The sequence below is a fragment of the Nelumbo lutea genome, chromosome 1 (assembly GCF_056320005.1).
Source record: "Nelumbo lutea isolate HS-2025 chromosome 1, American lotus-T2T, whole genome shotgun sequence".
Lineage (NCBI taxonomy): Eukaryota > Viridiplantae > Streptophyta > Magnoliopsida > Proteales > Nelumbonaceae > Nelumbo > Nelumbo lutea.
Window position 1 is genome coordinate 172,692,703 of NC_142684.1, and position 17,726 is coordinate 172,710,428.

At 34.8% G+C, this 17,726-nt stretch overlaps 2 long non-coding RNA genes across 3 annotated transcripts; one reads left to right on the forward strand and one right to left on the reverse strand.

Annotated features, from left to right (window-relative positions):
• Positions 1-2,151: 2,151 nt before the first annotated feature.
• On the reverse strand, positions 2,152-3,552 carry LOC148879235 (uncharacterized). The gene is made up of 2 exons (XR_016105522.1): positions 3,424-3,552; positions 2,152-3,280 (listed from the first exon to the last, which is right to left on the reverse strand). It is a non-coding gene; the product is annotated as an uncharacterized LOC148879235 (long non-coding RNA).
• Positions 3,553-8,018: 4,466 nt separating this feature from the next.
• LOC148879236 (uncharacterized) lies at positions 8,019-9,358 on the forward strand. Of its 2 annotated transcripts, none has more exons than XR_016104150.1 (3): positions 8,019-8,657; positions 8,786-8,876; positions 9,013-9,358. It is a non-coding gene; the product is annotated as an uncharacterized LOC148879236 (long non-coding RNA). The 2 variants fall into 2 exon arrangements; XR_016104151.1 differs by having other exon boundaries at positions 8,024-8,657; positions 9,018-9,358.
• The last annotated feature ends 8,368 nt before the right edge of the window (positions 9,359-17,726 follow it).

Consider the following 17,726-nt stretch of genomic DNA (forward strand, 5'->3'; position numbering starts at 1 on the left):
TGCCAAAAATCAATTATTGAAAACAGTCATTTTCAGGGGTTATCATTTTTATAATTTCCTAATTTTTACCACTGATTCTGATTTTTTGAAGATAATATGACATCCAATATGGCATTGAATAATGATCCGAATACAAAAATAATGGGCCCTTAAGAGTGGGCCCTTAAGAGTCAATACTCAACAAACTCAAAGCTAATTTCTCAAAAATCAGCTTACGTGGCATAAATGACATCAAATAATAATTTTTGGTGATTTTTCAAAAATAGCTAATTCCAGAAATCACTGAATTCTAGATAACTGGCAAGGAAGAATCATCATCAATGCCAAACATTGGTCATCGGTTTATGAGTTTAATGGTTCTACCATTCGGTCTAAGTAATCAGTATATGATGTTTTTAGGAAGGATTTAACTATCATACCAGAAAGATATGATAATGGAAAAGCTTATTACCAACCAATGGGTGTCATAAAAGAGGTGACCAATCAGGTGGTATTCATCAAATTCACCTATTACTTTAATTGATGAGTGGTCAAATTTCTTCTAATACCATGTTTTGTGATCAATTCAACATTTTCTGAGAAATTCTGAATAGATAAAAAATAAATAAAAATAAATAAAAAGGTGGATGGATCACCGGTTCACGGGTTGAGTGGTTCAATCACTTGGATCAATGATGATTTTAAAACCATTATTATTTGTTATTGCATTAATCTCCCTTTCTCTCTCACCGACTCATTTTCTGTTTTGAAATGCTGTACGTTGGGAGGTTTCCACTTTCCACTTTCTTGTCGCTTTCAGAACTCCCTCTACCACAAGCTACTGATTTGCCTTATTTATTTGAAATTTCTTTGTCAAAAAGAGACTTTGGAGGAAAGACCAAATGACTTCTGTAGATCAGAAAGCCTGGACTCAATTATTTATAGTTTCATGTTGTAGGGTTTAAGCTTATTTATTAATCTTGATTAAGATAGGATAAACATTTCAAGAGCTTTATTGCTTTGACTGTGAGTCATTGCGAGACCGTACGACCATCAAAACAAAAATCCTGAGCAAATCATCTATTACCACACACCTTCGGTGGATCCCACCCATGACGATGCGTGTGTGGTGTAAGATAATTTGTAATTTTCATGCTTCACATTTTCTTTAAAAAAAAATATAAAACAAACCAACCTAAAAGGGAGAACAAAATTTATTTGATTCGCCAACATAGACTAGGTCCGGCGACGATGGCTTGAGAAAATGTGATTAAGAATTTAAGAGCCTGGATTACGACATAATCCCGTGATCAACTGGCAGGATTATGCTAAGCATCTTGCGTTGAAAGCACCAAAACTAGAATCCCTTTCACACACCGAACTCGCTGTTGCTTTCACTTGCAAATCTGTTTCTGCTTTCTTCTAACTCATGCATGTGCGTGTCTTGCTGCGACCAGACTTGAACATGCATGGTCTCAAAGAAGACCAGCCAGATTCCAAGCCGGGATGGTGTAATGGGTCGGGTCAAAACTACAGAAGAAAAGCATAGTCTAGCTAGTCTAGAACATGATGAGAAGCATCCAAGGTTATCTCTTTCTTCTGGGCAACCGCAGAGTGCAGTGCAGTTAATCGGGTCGTGTCAGAAGCACAAGTTGTCGGGCGGGTCGGAGACATCGTTTCACCAACGTGCACAAGTGGACATGAACTGCAACCCGAGCATCTCCAGTTGTTATACTTCCAATTAATGGAAATTAGGCACGAATCACGAGTCCGCGTCCTGTGACGCCTGAATCCGCCAATCGATTTCGACCACGTCGTTCATCCAAACGTTAACGGTTAAATGCACGTTAATGTGGGTTCGACGGTTCACTTGGGCACGAACCGGCCACAACATGACCTATGGATGCATTAAAAGTCCCCCGCACCTCATATTGCAAGATTTTTTTCCAAAAGTTTTCGTCCTTTCACTGAACCCTCCCTCCATTGGCAGCGACAAGGATTGCTCCGGCAACAAAGGAAGTTTTCATCATTATTCTTTCTTCATTTGATGGAAAATTTTCATCATTCACTGTCATGAAAACCCACAAGGAAAATCTCTCCCACTCTCTAGATTTTTATCATGATTTCTTTAATGAAAAAAAAATTCAAAAGAAAAAGGAGATAAAGCACTTCTTTCTGCAAAACAGACATCAACCATGTATATGATCTGTTTAAGCCGTAGGCTGTGTTAATTACATGCTTAGTTGACTTGATGCAGTTACACTATATCATACTCTTGACTCATCTTTCAGCTTTCAAATCAGTGTCCTGAGGCTGGGTTTTAAGCAAAGAAGATCCTGAAAATCTTGCAAGGGGGCTAATCCAACGGCAAAGAGAAAAGACAGAGAACAATTAGAAACCCACAAGAAATAGTCATGAAAACTGTAAATACCAGAAAGAAAAACAGCAGAGAAAAAGAGGAATGGAAGGTGGTTGCAACACTGACACGATCAAACCAACAACTAAGAGGGAATAGTTTCTGAGGGAGAGTTAGAATAGAAATAACTGCAGTCAATCATAAATTCAAACCAAAATTGAGGAAATCGGGAGATGCGCATCTCAGATTTTTCTCTTCTATGATGTACATCAAATTTCAGTATGGAATACGTGAGGTGGGAGGCCACGGCAAGACTTCAGTGGGGATTTGGCAATTCAATGGGCTCGGAGCTGTAACACTATGACATGGACATGTTACTCATGCAAGAATCGCTTTTGCCCACCGTGTTACCAATTTTAACGTCCTTGCTTTCTTCATCTAAGTAGGGTTAATAAAAGATGCTGCAACTAGAACTGCGGTGCTCGCAGCAACGAGTGACCTTGCAACAGTTCGTCCAAACACCTACCCGTGACCTCCTGCAAAAGAAAGAATAAACGGAGACGATTTTGCAGAGGAAGATGAAACGGTAACCTCCAATAAGAGTCCCTCCAAACATGGAACAGTCGCTGTCTCTGGTAATAACGATTGGTGGTTTGGGTTTGTTCTTCGACCCAGGTGGTCGGCCTCTCGATTTCCGAACAACTTCCACCGTTGACCCAGTATCTCATCCGGTTGAACCGACGAACCCACGTTAACCTTATTTGACCGTTAACGTTTGGATGAACAACGTGGTGGAAGACGATTGGCGGGTTCACGCGTGCGTGTGGACCCACGAATCACGGGATCCAAATCACCAGGTGATCCGTGGGCTAGATCTGGCCACATGAATCGGGTCCATCCGATTCCATGCTGCCTCGAAGGGAACAGCTCAACGCTTTGATCGGGCTTCGAGATCAAGCATCAAAACAAACAACAAGAACAGTGTCCGATGAAGTCATGAAACCAAACAAATGGAAGGAGAGATGATGATAAATTTTTGTAATAATCAAAACAATTAATGCAATGAAGTTAGCGTCAAAGGGACGTACGGATTTTGGGACTCGAATGATGTTAGTGTTGATGGAGAGTGTGGGGCCATAGCCATACTTGCACCGTCCGATCACCATCTTTTAATGGTTCCATCAGGTAAGGGAGTTGTCTTCGTCAGCCGTACGGGCCCCACAATTGACCAGGGCTGCATCCCCACCCCACCCCCCCCCCCAAAAAAAAAAAAAAAAAATCGCAAGTTGAGAGGGAGGGTTGAACTGTTCCAACGTAGTTATCGCCTCAATAACTTCAAGCCTTCAACCACCTGGACCTAGGTGGATGCTTTCGTTCGCTGTACTCTCACCGTACGATCAGTCCTGATTTTTATTTTTTTCCTTTCTCGGGACGATATCTAATTTCTGTTATTTAATGGGTTGGGCCGGTGGACTAACAGAGTAACAGTATATAAAAAAGGAAACCCGACCATTCACATGTTCTGCACATGCCCATCCCGCAATCCCTCCAGGCATCTGCCGATTCATTTGCTGACCGGGTCAAGCTTGCTACCATGTTGTTTCGGGTCGGTTTGGAAACACATTATAGAAACCCAGATAGGATTTTGTAGCCCAGGTAACAACAATTTAATTAATGGTTTGGATTGTATTGCAGCAAAAAATTGACACCAGAAGTAGAAAATATGATTTGAAGCTAAAAAAGTCAAATTGTGTGTTCATATGGATGTTTATTCAAATGAAATGACTAGGCGTAGAAAATGTTTTTTTTTTTTTGGGGTTTTTCCACTCAACTTTCAAATTTGAAAAACGCTGGTTCTCCAAACATATTTTGCTTCTGATAAGTGATAACCAATTAACCAGTAAGCCCGACAGTAGTCCCTGTTAGGCTCTGACATCATACACATACAAAATAACAAAACCATGTAAAAACGTGTTGGGCTAGGAAGAAATCTTCTACATTGTACCATTCAATTGGGCCAGCTGACATTGAATCTTCAAAAATATATTGAAGCAAAAGAAAGGCCCAAAACTACTTTATTAAACTCCAAACATGATTATATTTGTGTTTGATGATTGATTTCAATAAGACTATTAAAATTATAATTGAATTACACTTTAATATTTTAGTATTGATGTGGAGTCAATTCTTACAATTACCGGTTTAGGGGGAAAAGGGGTCATTAATGGTATATGACACCAAATCAAGGCTTTTAAAACTGAATCAGACAATGAATCGGTCAGGTGTCTGGTTTTTAGGTTGAATAGTCAGACCATTTGTAGAATGGATAGCCTGTTTTGATAAAAAATAAATAAAAAATAAAAAGCGGTTAAAATCGATGGATAGTTCAAACGGTTTGAATGGTTTGACTGGCTAGGTCAGCGATTTGCTGATCAAATCAACAGTTTTTAATGAAATAACAATTAAGGTAAAACGGAATCAATCGCCTGGTTCCTGATTTTCTGTTCCGACCGTCCAATCTGATATGATTTTTAAAAACCATGCACCAAATACCAGAAAAAAAAAATAGAATTATAAGTTGGGTTGCACAATTTATAGAATTTCACCTACACTGGATTCGAGACCTTAAAAATTTAGCAAATTCCATCCAACCTAACTAAATATCACATATTGCACCCCCTAATTATGAGATGGATTTCATTGAGAATTCCCCCAAAATATGATGACCGATTATAGAGCAAATAGATGGAAATTTTCCAAACAAGTGATTAAAATTGGTACCATAACCGTTGACATCTCACGTATGTCTTTCCTTTTCTTTATAGCCTATTTGGACTCAAGTGTGATTTGTTAATAAAATATGAAAACAGGCCATTTCAGGGTTCACTTGAAAATTGATGAAGTGATCTATGCTTTATCAACTGATTTCAGATGTTTTATAGCCCATTTAAATATGAGATGCCTAAAATGGAATTGATGAAAGATAATTTGGCCCAATTTGTTAATATGTGGACATGTGAAATAACCTAATCTTTGAATGACAATTCAGCATTTTTGGCCACCTTAGCAAGTTAGGTAAGCTCGAGTATCTCGGGCACTTCGGCCATGACCAAGGTCCGAGCTACTTGTGGTGACCCGACTTGCTAAGGTGCCATGTAGCCCACTTCTAAAAGCTAACCAATTGTCTCCTACTTTTCTAGGATCACGCCGCATGTCCGCAAACCTTATCCTTATCCTACCTGGATGGGATGGATTCAATAAGACTTATCAGTTCATACGAAGTCCATTTTCGGGTGTGAAATAGACTTTGGGTAATGTGGGCCGAGGATCTCGAATGTGTTTCGTGGGCCCTATGGCAGCTCACCTATATAAGGGCCTCATCTCAAACTTTACAAGATATGTGTGATATTAGCTCTCTAGCTCTCATACTCACTAAACTTTCAAGCTCGCAATCACTCTTCACTAATTTAAGAATCAAAGTGCCCACATTGAATAAATAACCCTAAGTCCTCTTATCGTGCTTTTTTGCAGTTAGACTGACCATATAAGCAAATCGACGTACTAACACCTAGCTAAGAGCGACTAAATCGTGCACCATCATGAATCATTCCATTCAGATGTCATCCAAACAGTATATGGGGAAGTGCAAAGCCCATAACTGCCTACTCGAAGTTTCCCTTACAAACAAAAAAACAAAGCATCTACATGAAGTCCTTTGGCTAAATTTGACAACACAGTCTGCTAGGTTGACCAATGGCCTTATGTCAAGTAGTTGGGTGGTGGTATTGTTCCTTGCTACATTTGCTTGGCAGCTAAGCCTGCCCACCCATCTGCGTCCAAAATTTTCTCTGGTTTTGACCCATTAAGTTACCTCTGTAGCCTGTAAAGATATATAAAATATAAAAGAATCATCATTCGGCACATTGTCTCTAGATACTCCGGTCTATTGTAGCCACGTGGAGGGATGACAAGGCTAATTTTGGATCCATGTCCGGGCCTCGACGGAATTCAGAGATTGATGACTGACCGTGGGATGCTTTATCTCTACAAAACTCATCAGAACCCATCTCGATCTCGATCCCTTCAAGATCACAATCTTGGACTCTGAACCGGACCACCAAGAAAAGAACAAACAAAGGCTCTGACCAAACTTAAGACCATTTCAATTCAAGGACGGGTTAACAGCCCAACAACATCTTGGGTTTCGTGATCCGGGCTGAACCAATGCGACAATCGGTTTGTCACGCGTTGGTTTGGTTGGACTTGTGCTATGTTTGGGATACTGGAGCAGTGGAGCTCCTGCATGCCTGCCACGAACTCTTGTTTGTATACTGCAACCATGCGACTTCTTATCCGCAGCGCCATGTCAAAGAGTTAATGCCGGGCGTGAGCTATAATTGATTTTTGGCATGGACTAAGACCGCACCTGGCCCATTTATGTTTCTAACCTCATTTCTCTTTTTCAAGCCTTACTTCTTGGCTTCTTTGTGAAGCCCAACTTTTGTTCGAAGTGGGAGGCTTCTTTGTTTGATAATTGGGACCATTTTCCGACTCTCTTAGGATCTGTTTGGTTCACAGTTTGGAATTGGTATGATTTATTCTCTTCATCTGTTTGATTCAGACTGAAATCAGAATTGGATAAAATGGATTTTCATTCCTATGGGAAGGAAAGGAAATGACCATTCTTTCATATAGGGGAATGTGGTTTCACCATAATGGAAATGAGATTCCAGTTCCACCCTACAAAACAGTTGAAATCAGAATTGGTTTCAATTCTAGACCTTTATTCCCGTGAACCAAATTCACCCTTACATCATCTAATTCCATTTACGCACCTGATCTATAAATAAGTAGAATTGATCACAGGGAGTTTGACCATATGGACGAATGGACGTTTTCATCAAGCTCTAGGCCTGCAAAAGCTTCAATCATGAATACAAGGGTTTTAACGAATTGAGATATGATTTAGGGAGTTCTGTGGCTCAATAAAATATGGAGTGCTCTAATCTATTGGCCCCAGGGTTGAGTGATTGAAACTACACCACAATTTATAAAGATGTTTTGCATCATCGTGTGGGCAATGTAAATGCTTTTGTCGAGTTGGGATCTCCTGCCAATAATGCACGTTCCAACCACCTACCAATACCATTATTTGATACCTTAGACCGGGATCTACCATAAACGTAGGACACTTGTGGTGTTGGACAAAATTTTTCTAAAAGCACTTTTAAAATTTATAGAAATACTTTAAATAAATAAGGGTAAATTTCTTAAATTACTTATTTTTACTGTTTAATTAATTGATAACTGTACTAATTATTGTCTTAAACCACTCTACTGTTTCTGATAATTGTCATTACCGTTAAATTGCAACGGAAATGATGAAATGTCTTTTTTGCACTTAATCTCTTCCTCAAAAAAATTACTATTCATTCTCCCCTTCCTCTTGACACATAGCGGCTAATCGAAAGAGACAGGTAGCGATGCTAGATCTCTAGTAGTCCCTCCTCTCCAAAAGAGACATGAGGCAATGCAAAGCCCCTCCACCTCTCTCTCTCTCTCTTCCCCTGTTCCATCACCATCGCTGCAATAAGATTTAAACCCAGCAACAATTCCTCCCCATGATCTACATGACTTAAGCAGGTGTCTTACATATTATAGGGACCCATATTAGAGAACGAATCCAATAACCACCAAATGCCATCAATTTCTAAAAGGAATTGAAGAGTTTCAACAACAAACAGAATGGATGTTGGAGTGAGAACAAATGGTATTGTATTGTAACTTCACCAGAGCTGGCAAACGATGCTGAAATCACATGTTCGCTCTTGTGCTCTGAGAGCTTTATGGCTCTCTGCTATATTTTGAGAATGAGACTAAGAGAGAATACGAGAGCAATATTAGCGAGCGATGGAGAGAGTTGCATACCCTCTATGAATCTTCGAATCACCTTTCTCTGAGAGTTGCTTCTGAGTTCCAATTGTTGTCGATGACGAAGAAGTCGGAGAGGGAAAAAATAGAGAGAGAATACAAGAGCAATGAATCACTCTTCCCTGAGAGTGAGTTCGAAAGTCGAAGAAGAGGCAAAATTGGGAGAGGCGCATAATTCCTGGTGGATGTGGAAGGAATCTAATATATATATAAAGGAAAGCCTTCAGACTTCAGTTCCCACCATTGGCGTTCTCAAATCTATTATGGTCTTTAGGAGTAAGCCTCCCCATTCAAAGACGTGGCAATACAAACTTGCAGTAATGAGAGTCTTCATTCAGTTAGTAGCTCATGTAACTAAATTTGAGGAGATGTTATTGGGTTAGTATGACAGGTACGTACCATACCATTCAGGCTGCATCCAAACTACATCTCTGCACATTTGTTTTCAAACACTAGTACAAGAAACCTTTCAGCAAACTCACCACTACTCATTGCATCCTAATTGAAAATTTGCAACAGAGAAACACACATCTTCTACATCACATGCGATTGACGGTGAAACTATGATTTCAGAGTATTGCTGCAATTTTAGAGAAACTGATTCAATCGGGTTAGTGTATTTACGTGCTGTATTTTTTTAGAATAGTTTCGGGTTAGTTTAATTTTACATGATTGCAGAAGTTTCGTGTTCAGTCTATTCCATTAGATGTTCATTTCTGTTCACATAGAAGTTTGTTTGTGTTTAGAATAGATCGTCGACCACCGGAGATCAGTTTTGCCCTGCCGCCAGTGTCCGGGAGGCTCATAACAACGCTTGGGAAGACGATGGTTCAACTGTGTATTCAGCTATCTAATTAATTTAAAGTGGGTTTTATTAAATGTTAAATAAAAACAATTTTTATACTGTGATACATTAAACGCCACTGAACTGCATACACCGGAGACTGTTATCACAACCGATTTGTGTTTTCAATTTTTTATTTGTTTCTTCATTCATTCTTATTTTCTTCTATTTTTTCGAGTATGTAATACATTTGTTTGTTGAAACGGGTGATAAAGCACCCTTCTTTGGCCATTCGAAGGCCTCTGGATCTGCAGTTTTTGTCGCTCTATCGAGTGAATGATGGCTTGCCGTCGGGTTAAGAAGGCGATGAAATATGGAGCGGGTTACATTGACCCGGATTGTTATTTCATAACTTTTAATAATTATCAAACCGGTTTGTTTTAACCGGTTCAATGTATTTAAATCAAGTAAATTGCCAACATACCCAGTTTATAATGTTTTACTAACAACTATTTAAATCGGTTCGGTTTAAAACCTAACCCGTTTTATTTCTTTGTTGCTAATTAATTGCTCATAATTAATTACTGATAATTAATAGCTATGATAATAATGATACTTATTAATTTAGGCTGTTTATTAATTAATGATGACTTTAATAATGATAATTATTAATTCGGATATAATTACTTAATATTTAGGGTAAATTACAAAGACCCCCTATAGTATGAGGTCTGTGACAAAGACCCCCCTGCATTTTGTTTTGCGGCAAAGACCCTTTTCTGTTAGCCTTCCGTTAAAGTCAGTCGTCATAATATTTATTTAATTCCCATATTACCCTTGTAATAATTATTTGGATAATTGAAAGAAAAACACTGTTCATCTTCCCTGACCTCACGATACACAAACAGCAGCGGCAACAGACTTCCGTTGAAGTCCTCCCTTTCTTCCTCTCTCTCCCCCTATCTCTCTTCTTCCCCTTCCCCTTTCTTCTTTAAGATTTTCTCTGTTTTCCGTTCCTTGCAGATGGAGAAAAATCGGACTGGGCACACCAAAACAAAACTTCTGGGTGAACATCAACACCGGAAGCAACTTAAGTTGGATCCAATGCCAACCCTATACTAACTGCTCTAAAATTATAGTTCATCTGATGATTATATAGAGTTACAACAATAGCAACCATGATCTAAGTTCATTATGATACTAACCCATCTCTGATTTGTGAATGTGATATCCATTTCCCTATCTAGCTATCCTCCACACCTTGCTTCATTCTTCCCTCCCTGAGTCCCAGCATAGCCAAATAACCATGCTAGCAAAAGAAACTAGATTCTTGTAATTAATCTATCATCGCCGTTGTTTGGTATAGACTGCTCTTGATTGGAACAATACTAGACGAACGAACATGGCTAGTGTCGGAGGATGGAGCAGAGAGGAGGAAAAGGCGTTCTAGACTGCAATTGCGATGCATTGGGCCGCTGGCGACTCAAAAGACCGATTGGAGAAGATTGCTTCCATGGTTCCAAATAAGATTGTACCTGAACTGAAGAAACAATACGGGGTTTTGGTCAAGGATGTAGATGCAATTAGACCTATTCATGGGCCGGGTGGCCCGACGGGCCAGCCCGACCCTCGGATGGGCTTAACCTCGGGCCAAAAAGTCCGGCCCGCATAAAATTCAAGCCCGGCTCAGGCTTTGCCAAAATAGTCTGGCCCGAGCCCAACCTGGCCCAACCTGTAGTTAAATCTAAGTAAACTTGGCCCGACCTAAGTTAGACCTAAGTAAACCCGGCCCGACCTAAGTTAAACCTAAGTAAAAACCCTATGTGATGTCCATTTGAATAAATTTTTTGATTTGAGAAGGTTGTTGATTCACTTGTAGGCACAGTGTTCATTTAAATAGGGGAAAAAAACATCAGAATTAAAATAGATAATGTCTATTTGAATAGGAAAAATTTTGAATTTCTTTTATTAGGTTAGGCTTCGGGCTCGGGCTCGGGCTTCGGGCTTTTAATCAGGGTCGGGCTCGGGCCCAACTTGTAGGCCCGTGGGTCGGGCCGGGCTCGGGCTCAGGCCTAACATTTTTCTGTTAATAAAGAGTTAAAGCCCGACCCGAGCCCGGCCCATGAGCAGGTCTAGATGCAATTGAGTCAGGCCAAATCCCAATTCCCACTTATGTCAAGGAGGAGGCTGCCAGTAGCAAAGATCAGCACCTCTTTCCTACTTCTGCTTTTGGGGCTGCTGATAAGAGGTTGAACTGTAATATTGGAACTAGGTTTTCTAGGTTGGGCGCTGATTCAGGCAAGGTTGGCATTGGGCCCAACTTAGGCAGGTTAATTAGGTTTTAAGAGAAAAGGGAAAAAAAGGAAAACAAAAAAAAAGTTTAGTGGGGCATTTTAGTAATTTAATCCATTTCATCATCTGACTTAACAGTCAAGGGGGTCTTTCTCTCATGGCCATAGTACAGGAGGATCTTTGTCGCAAAACAAAGTATAAGGAGGTCTTTGTAATTTACCCTAATAATTATATTAATTCATACTAATTAATTGATAAATATATAAGTAATGCTAATTATTATTATTATTATTATTATTATTATTATTATTATTATTATTATTATTATTATTATTATTATTATCAGTTCATAAGTATTAATATATTTTAAAATTTACAAATTTCATATTGACTATCATTAATATTAAAATTACTGATGTCATTATTATTAATTATTTATATCAGTGATTATAATGGTAATTAATATAAATTTGTAAATAGGAACATTTAATTAATAAAAATTACTTCCTAAAAACTAATAATTTTGTTAAGTTATTTACTTAAATCGTTTCCTTTTCCAACATAGCACGATTTTAATGTTTTACTGATAATTAAATAAATTGATTTTAATGTTTTAAAATACAAATTTAACATTACTGATCTTCTAATAATTATTATTAATATTCAAATTTGTAAATAAAAAATTTTCATTACTAATAACTAGTTTTTTAAAATTTATTTATTATTATCAGTTAATAATTATTAATACATTATTAATTCTATAATCCATAGTATTAATATAAAAATTGTATAGTGGAAAATTTAATTACTTAAACTTATTTTCTGAAATTATTGATTTTAGTAAATAATATTATTGACAATTGCTAAAAATTAATAAAATTAATGCTTTTTTAAATTTCATTTTGTGAATGTTAATGATTGATAATATATTATTAACAATACTGGTTTTTAATCATTAATAATATTATTAAAATTTGTAAATAGGTGAATTTACATACTAAAAAATACTTGCTCAAAGTTTAATTACTAAAAAATAAATTACTATTCTCATTTAATAATTATTAATATGACAATTTCCTAAAATTTATAAGTGATAATTACACTAAAAAGTAATATTATTGTAATTTGTAGAAAATTCTTTGTTATTGAGGTTAGATCGCTGAATTTTTTTTCAAATCTCATTAATAGCCAATTTGGTAAATTTTTAATAAGTTTTAATTTGAGATGAAGCTCCAATGACTCATATAAATACATTTCAGGCTATAAAATAGAACTTTTAAAGATCTTATGCGTGTAAAGGCAATGATAAAAATATTGTCATGGATCAGCCCATATCAGCCAATAGTATCATATCATAGCCTTTCCAATACGCCCATACAAGGGATGTTTTGGGTCGATGAGTGGTTAAGAGGGTAGATTGGCCTTAAACCAGCCCCTCTAAACCAGTATCGATATTTTGGGGGGAAACTCTCTTTTTGGAGGAGATTTCATACAAATTTTACCAATTGTGAATAAGAGAACACGAAAAGTAATTGTCTAATCTGCAATTAATAAATCAAATTGTGGCATCAATGTGTTGTTTACCATTTTACAATAAATATGAGGCTTCAAGTTAGACACCTAAATGAAACAACTACAAATTCCTTAAATAAATTTTGTAAGTGGATATTAAATTTTGGAGATGGTAAATTGTTTACAGTGTCTTTGGATGATCAGCACAAACCAAGTTGGATAAGATTACTAGAATTTTTTTTATACATCTAGGGAATAATCCTATTAAGAATATTTTGTTAGCAGTATATCTTGATTTGGAATGTAAATATATAGACCACAATTATTTGACTGGAAAAGTAATTTTAGTACCTACCAATGACAAGGTGAATAAATTGAATTCTTAAACCTTATCTACATTATGAGGTAATATAACTACATATTTAAGTGCAGATACAATAAGTCCTATTTATGAATCAATTAGAACCGATATATTTTAAATACATTAAAGTTTTTTTTAAAATTATAAATCATGAACTCAAGTTAAGAGTTGGAGTTCCAATCATTCTCCTTCAAAATATAAATCAAAGTTATGGGTTATGCGATGGAACAAGGTTGATTGTTACTCAGTTAGCAAGAAGAATACTAGAAACTGAAATAATTACAGAAAATAATGTGGGTAAAAATGGTTTCATTTCAATAATAGTGATGACACCAACATATTCAAATTGGCCATTTATTCTTAGACGAAGATAATTTCCAGTGAAGATTTGTTTTGCAATGACAATAGATAATAGTTAAGGATAAACTTTAAATTATATTGGAATTTACTTGTCGCGGCCTAATTTTACTCATTGACAATTATATGTAGCAATCTCCCATGTTACATAAAAAATGAATTAAAGATTTTTATTTAAAAAATGACAATAAACCAGAAGAATATACACAAAACATTGTCAACCATGAATTGTTTAATATTTTACTTGTCGTGACCTATTTTTACTCATTGACAATTATATGTAGCAATCTTCCATGTAACATAAAAAAAATGAATTAAAGATTTTGATCGAAAAAAAATGACAATAAACTAGGAGAATATACAAAAAACATTGTCAACCATAAAGTCTTTAATAATTTGCATTCAAGTATACTGATTATCAAGAGTTTTTTCTTAAAATTTTATATTCATTTTGTGTCCAGTATGTTTTTCAAAATAAGGAACAAATGAGTAAATATATGTTTTCAAGAAATTATTAATATCAAAATAAAATAAAATCGGATACAGATTCTTAGAAGATTAAAGTACGGGTGTCACGCTTATTACATTGGATTTTAAATTTATTAATAAAAAATTCATTTGTTTAAATATTTTGTAGGGAGGACAAATACATATTGTTATATGGAAGTGTTTAAATTATAAATTTCAAAAATTATTGAATGAGGGTGCTTTATATTTTTCAAAAACTACTAATATTGTTCAAAAGTAATTGATCCTACAAAGCTGTAAAATACACATTCGTCATATATTGTAAGTGTGCTACTCTTGCTGAACCGGTTCCTGAAGAAATTGCATAAATTCTAAGAAATATATTTGAACTAATTGGTTTTGATAAAATTTACTTTATATTTGTTGATATTGTAGATTTCATTGGAAAAGTAAATGGCATATCTAGTGAGGATTGTATTTGTAAACAAAATGGGTAAACAGTAAACTAGAAGAATAATGTTTTGGAAAATAACATGTAATTTTAAACTCTTTATTTATTGTTAATATAATTACTAATATTGAATTAATTTATTAAAAGAAAAATGTATCAAGGTCTTTTAACGGGGTGAAACAAGAAGTTTAATTGGAAATAAATCAAGTGCAAATATTTTGATCATCACTTCAACTATGATAAAGAAATATCAAGATAAATTTAGCCAATGTCTCTTAAAACTTTTTCCGCTTTGCTATATTATATTATAATGTTGAATGTTAAATATGTGAGTAGATGCTACATATCTCTTGTCAACAAGTGCAACAAAGTTATACTTAAATTTGTAAAATGAATGTGTTAATAATTTCTTAGTAATGTATGAGTTGTATATATTGTAAAATATTTCTATTATTATTATTGTTCAAATTATCTAATTTACTTGTAAAATAAAGTAAATTTTTTAATAGTGTTGAATCAAATTAATTGTCAACAATTGGAGAAATAGATATAGCTGAGAATTATTCTTTACCATTGGAAGAGAGAATTTAAAAAATAGGACAAATCCTTAATTATTTGAATTAAAAATAGATAGCACAACTAAGGTTTGCATGAATGTTAAATAACATTAATGAAATAGAAATTATAAATATTTATTTACTTATTTATTAATAAAATATATTTATTACCATAAGGCATTATTTATACTTGCAAGGTATCCATAAATAAAGTAATATGCAAATGTGAATGATATTATATTGTATGTATTAAATGTGCAAAAAAATTACAAGACTCTACATCACATTACAACAAGTGTAATGTTGATGTTTCCTATCCTAAAGCAAGATAAATATTTATTCTTTAACTTTAATGATATAATTTACAATTTGTAATCAATTATTTTAATTTTTTAGATTCAGGATCAAGGTGGAGGCAAAATATGGCATGGATTTTGCTACCTTTGTGCCATTTAATAAAAAAACAGAATTTTTAATCAAACATCTAGAATTGCATTTGATAGATATTTCACATAAGGTAGTATTTTACATTTATTTTAGATTTGATGTTATCATATCATAAGAAATTCATTAAAATTTCAATTGGTTACAAGAAAATGAAGATGAATTATTGAGTGCAATTTTTGATAGAGTGATTGGATCGATTGTTGTATTTTAAATCAAAATTTCTTCATATGATTTGCATCAAAATTCAGACCTCACAGTGTCCAAAGTTTTCACAGTTGACAATAGATTTCACATGAAACATAGTACAAGTGAATCTTTAGCTATTGGATCAACAAATACAATTGAAAGTCTTTGAAGAAGAAACAATTGTCCAGGATTAAATTTTGAGGAAAAATGTTACATGTTATTGATATTACTTACAATGTTTTATATAAGATTAATATATGTAATTACACATCGATTATTATTAAGATGTTGGAAGAAACCAAAATTTAGAAAGTGCATACGTTTGAACACTCTGTCAAGGATGAGAATGGATTAGAAATTCATTAGCATTGTTAAATCTTTTTAAAAAAGACAATTTTATGAAAGCACAATTATGTTTGGTGATAAAAAGAGGAACCTGCAAAATATGTTTATCTTTTTCCATTACATGATAATTCTTCTTCTTTTTTAGCTACTTTTATTTTATTATTGTTTATACAACTTTCATTAGACTTTTACCTTTACTAGAAGTTTATATTTGTTTATAAAATTATTAGTTATCTAATTATGACTATGAATTCATATAACTGAAATTATCGAATAGTTTCAAAACTAAAAACTTAGTCTCCCGTACTTAGTACGGGGTTATTCACTAGTAGAATATAACAACACGATGGGACTAGAATAATATATGAAGATTCTTCTAATCACCAACAAAATTAGGTGATAAACCCAATTTCCGCTCTTCTCTCCAAACATAACGTGTCAAAGTCCAAGAAAGGAAGATCAGCAACCCCACTTCTAAACAACCTTCTTACCCAAGTATATAGGGGTTCTCCAAAATCCACAATTTTAGGCTTATCGGTTCCAACACAGAACCTCCATCTTGGATGCCTAGCATAAAAAATGAAGGTTTTATGAGTTCCCATCCATAATTCTACATGGCTTACAATTTTGGATTTCCAACCTGATATCGAACAAAAACAACTTTGTAACCTTGGATTCTTCTTCCACCTAGAGAACCTAAATGTCATTGTTGGTGAAAGAATAGAAAAACAATTGGAAGAGAAAATTGGATTTGAAGCAAAAGAGATGATTAATTTTTAAGCAAACCATACTCTTAAATGGCATTAGAAGACAAAACCCATGAACACCAAATAGAACATGGATTTTCGTACACACACACACACACACACACACACACACACTTTCTCTCTCACTCGCTCACGCTCTCACTCTCTCTCTATCTCTATCTATCTATCTATCTATCCATCCATCCATCCATCCATCCATCCATCCATCTATCTATCTATCTATATACTATGTGTGTCTTCCTCCCTCCAATGAAGGGTAATATTGGGTTTTAAAAAAAAATTATACGTCATGTGGTGTTACATGTGTGCAAATTTTAATGGAATATTAACAAATGCTAATGACATGGACAGAGCTAGTCAATTGTTAGAAATAGTTGGGGTGGTCTAAGACAACAATTAAATAATAATAGTACAATTTGTCAATTAGCTAAACATAAGGGTAATTTAAGAAATTGCTAATAATTGTGGTGTGGATTGATTCATAGGATTTTATCGTGAACAATAAATTGCTAGATGGCCCAGTTCAATCAATGCAATAATGTGGACCAAGCTAAACTACATCATATCTCAAATGAATATGTTTTTTTCTTTTTCACCATTGTCTGAATTAAATGAACTAAGCTATGATATTTTCAAATGAATGACACTACTGAACCACCCTTTAGTTATTTTCAATCCTTGATATTAAAATCATAAATTCAAATTCTATCCATAATTATATTGATTTAGAAGGATCACTCCATTTTCATTTCACCTATCTTTAGACTAAAAGATAATCATAAATGAATTAGTCACTCTCTAACTTATACATAATAAAAATTCAAATAAGACTTGGCTTAAAACACAAACAAAGGAGGAAGTTTGTATCTAATTGGTAGTTTGATATTAAACTTTTTGTCATACTCTCATAAATATGTATCTTGATTTGTTTTT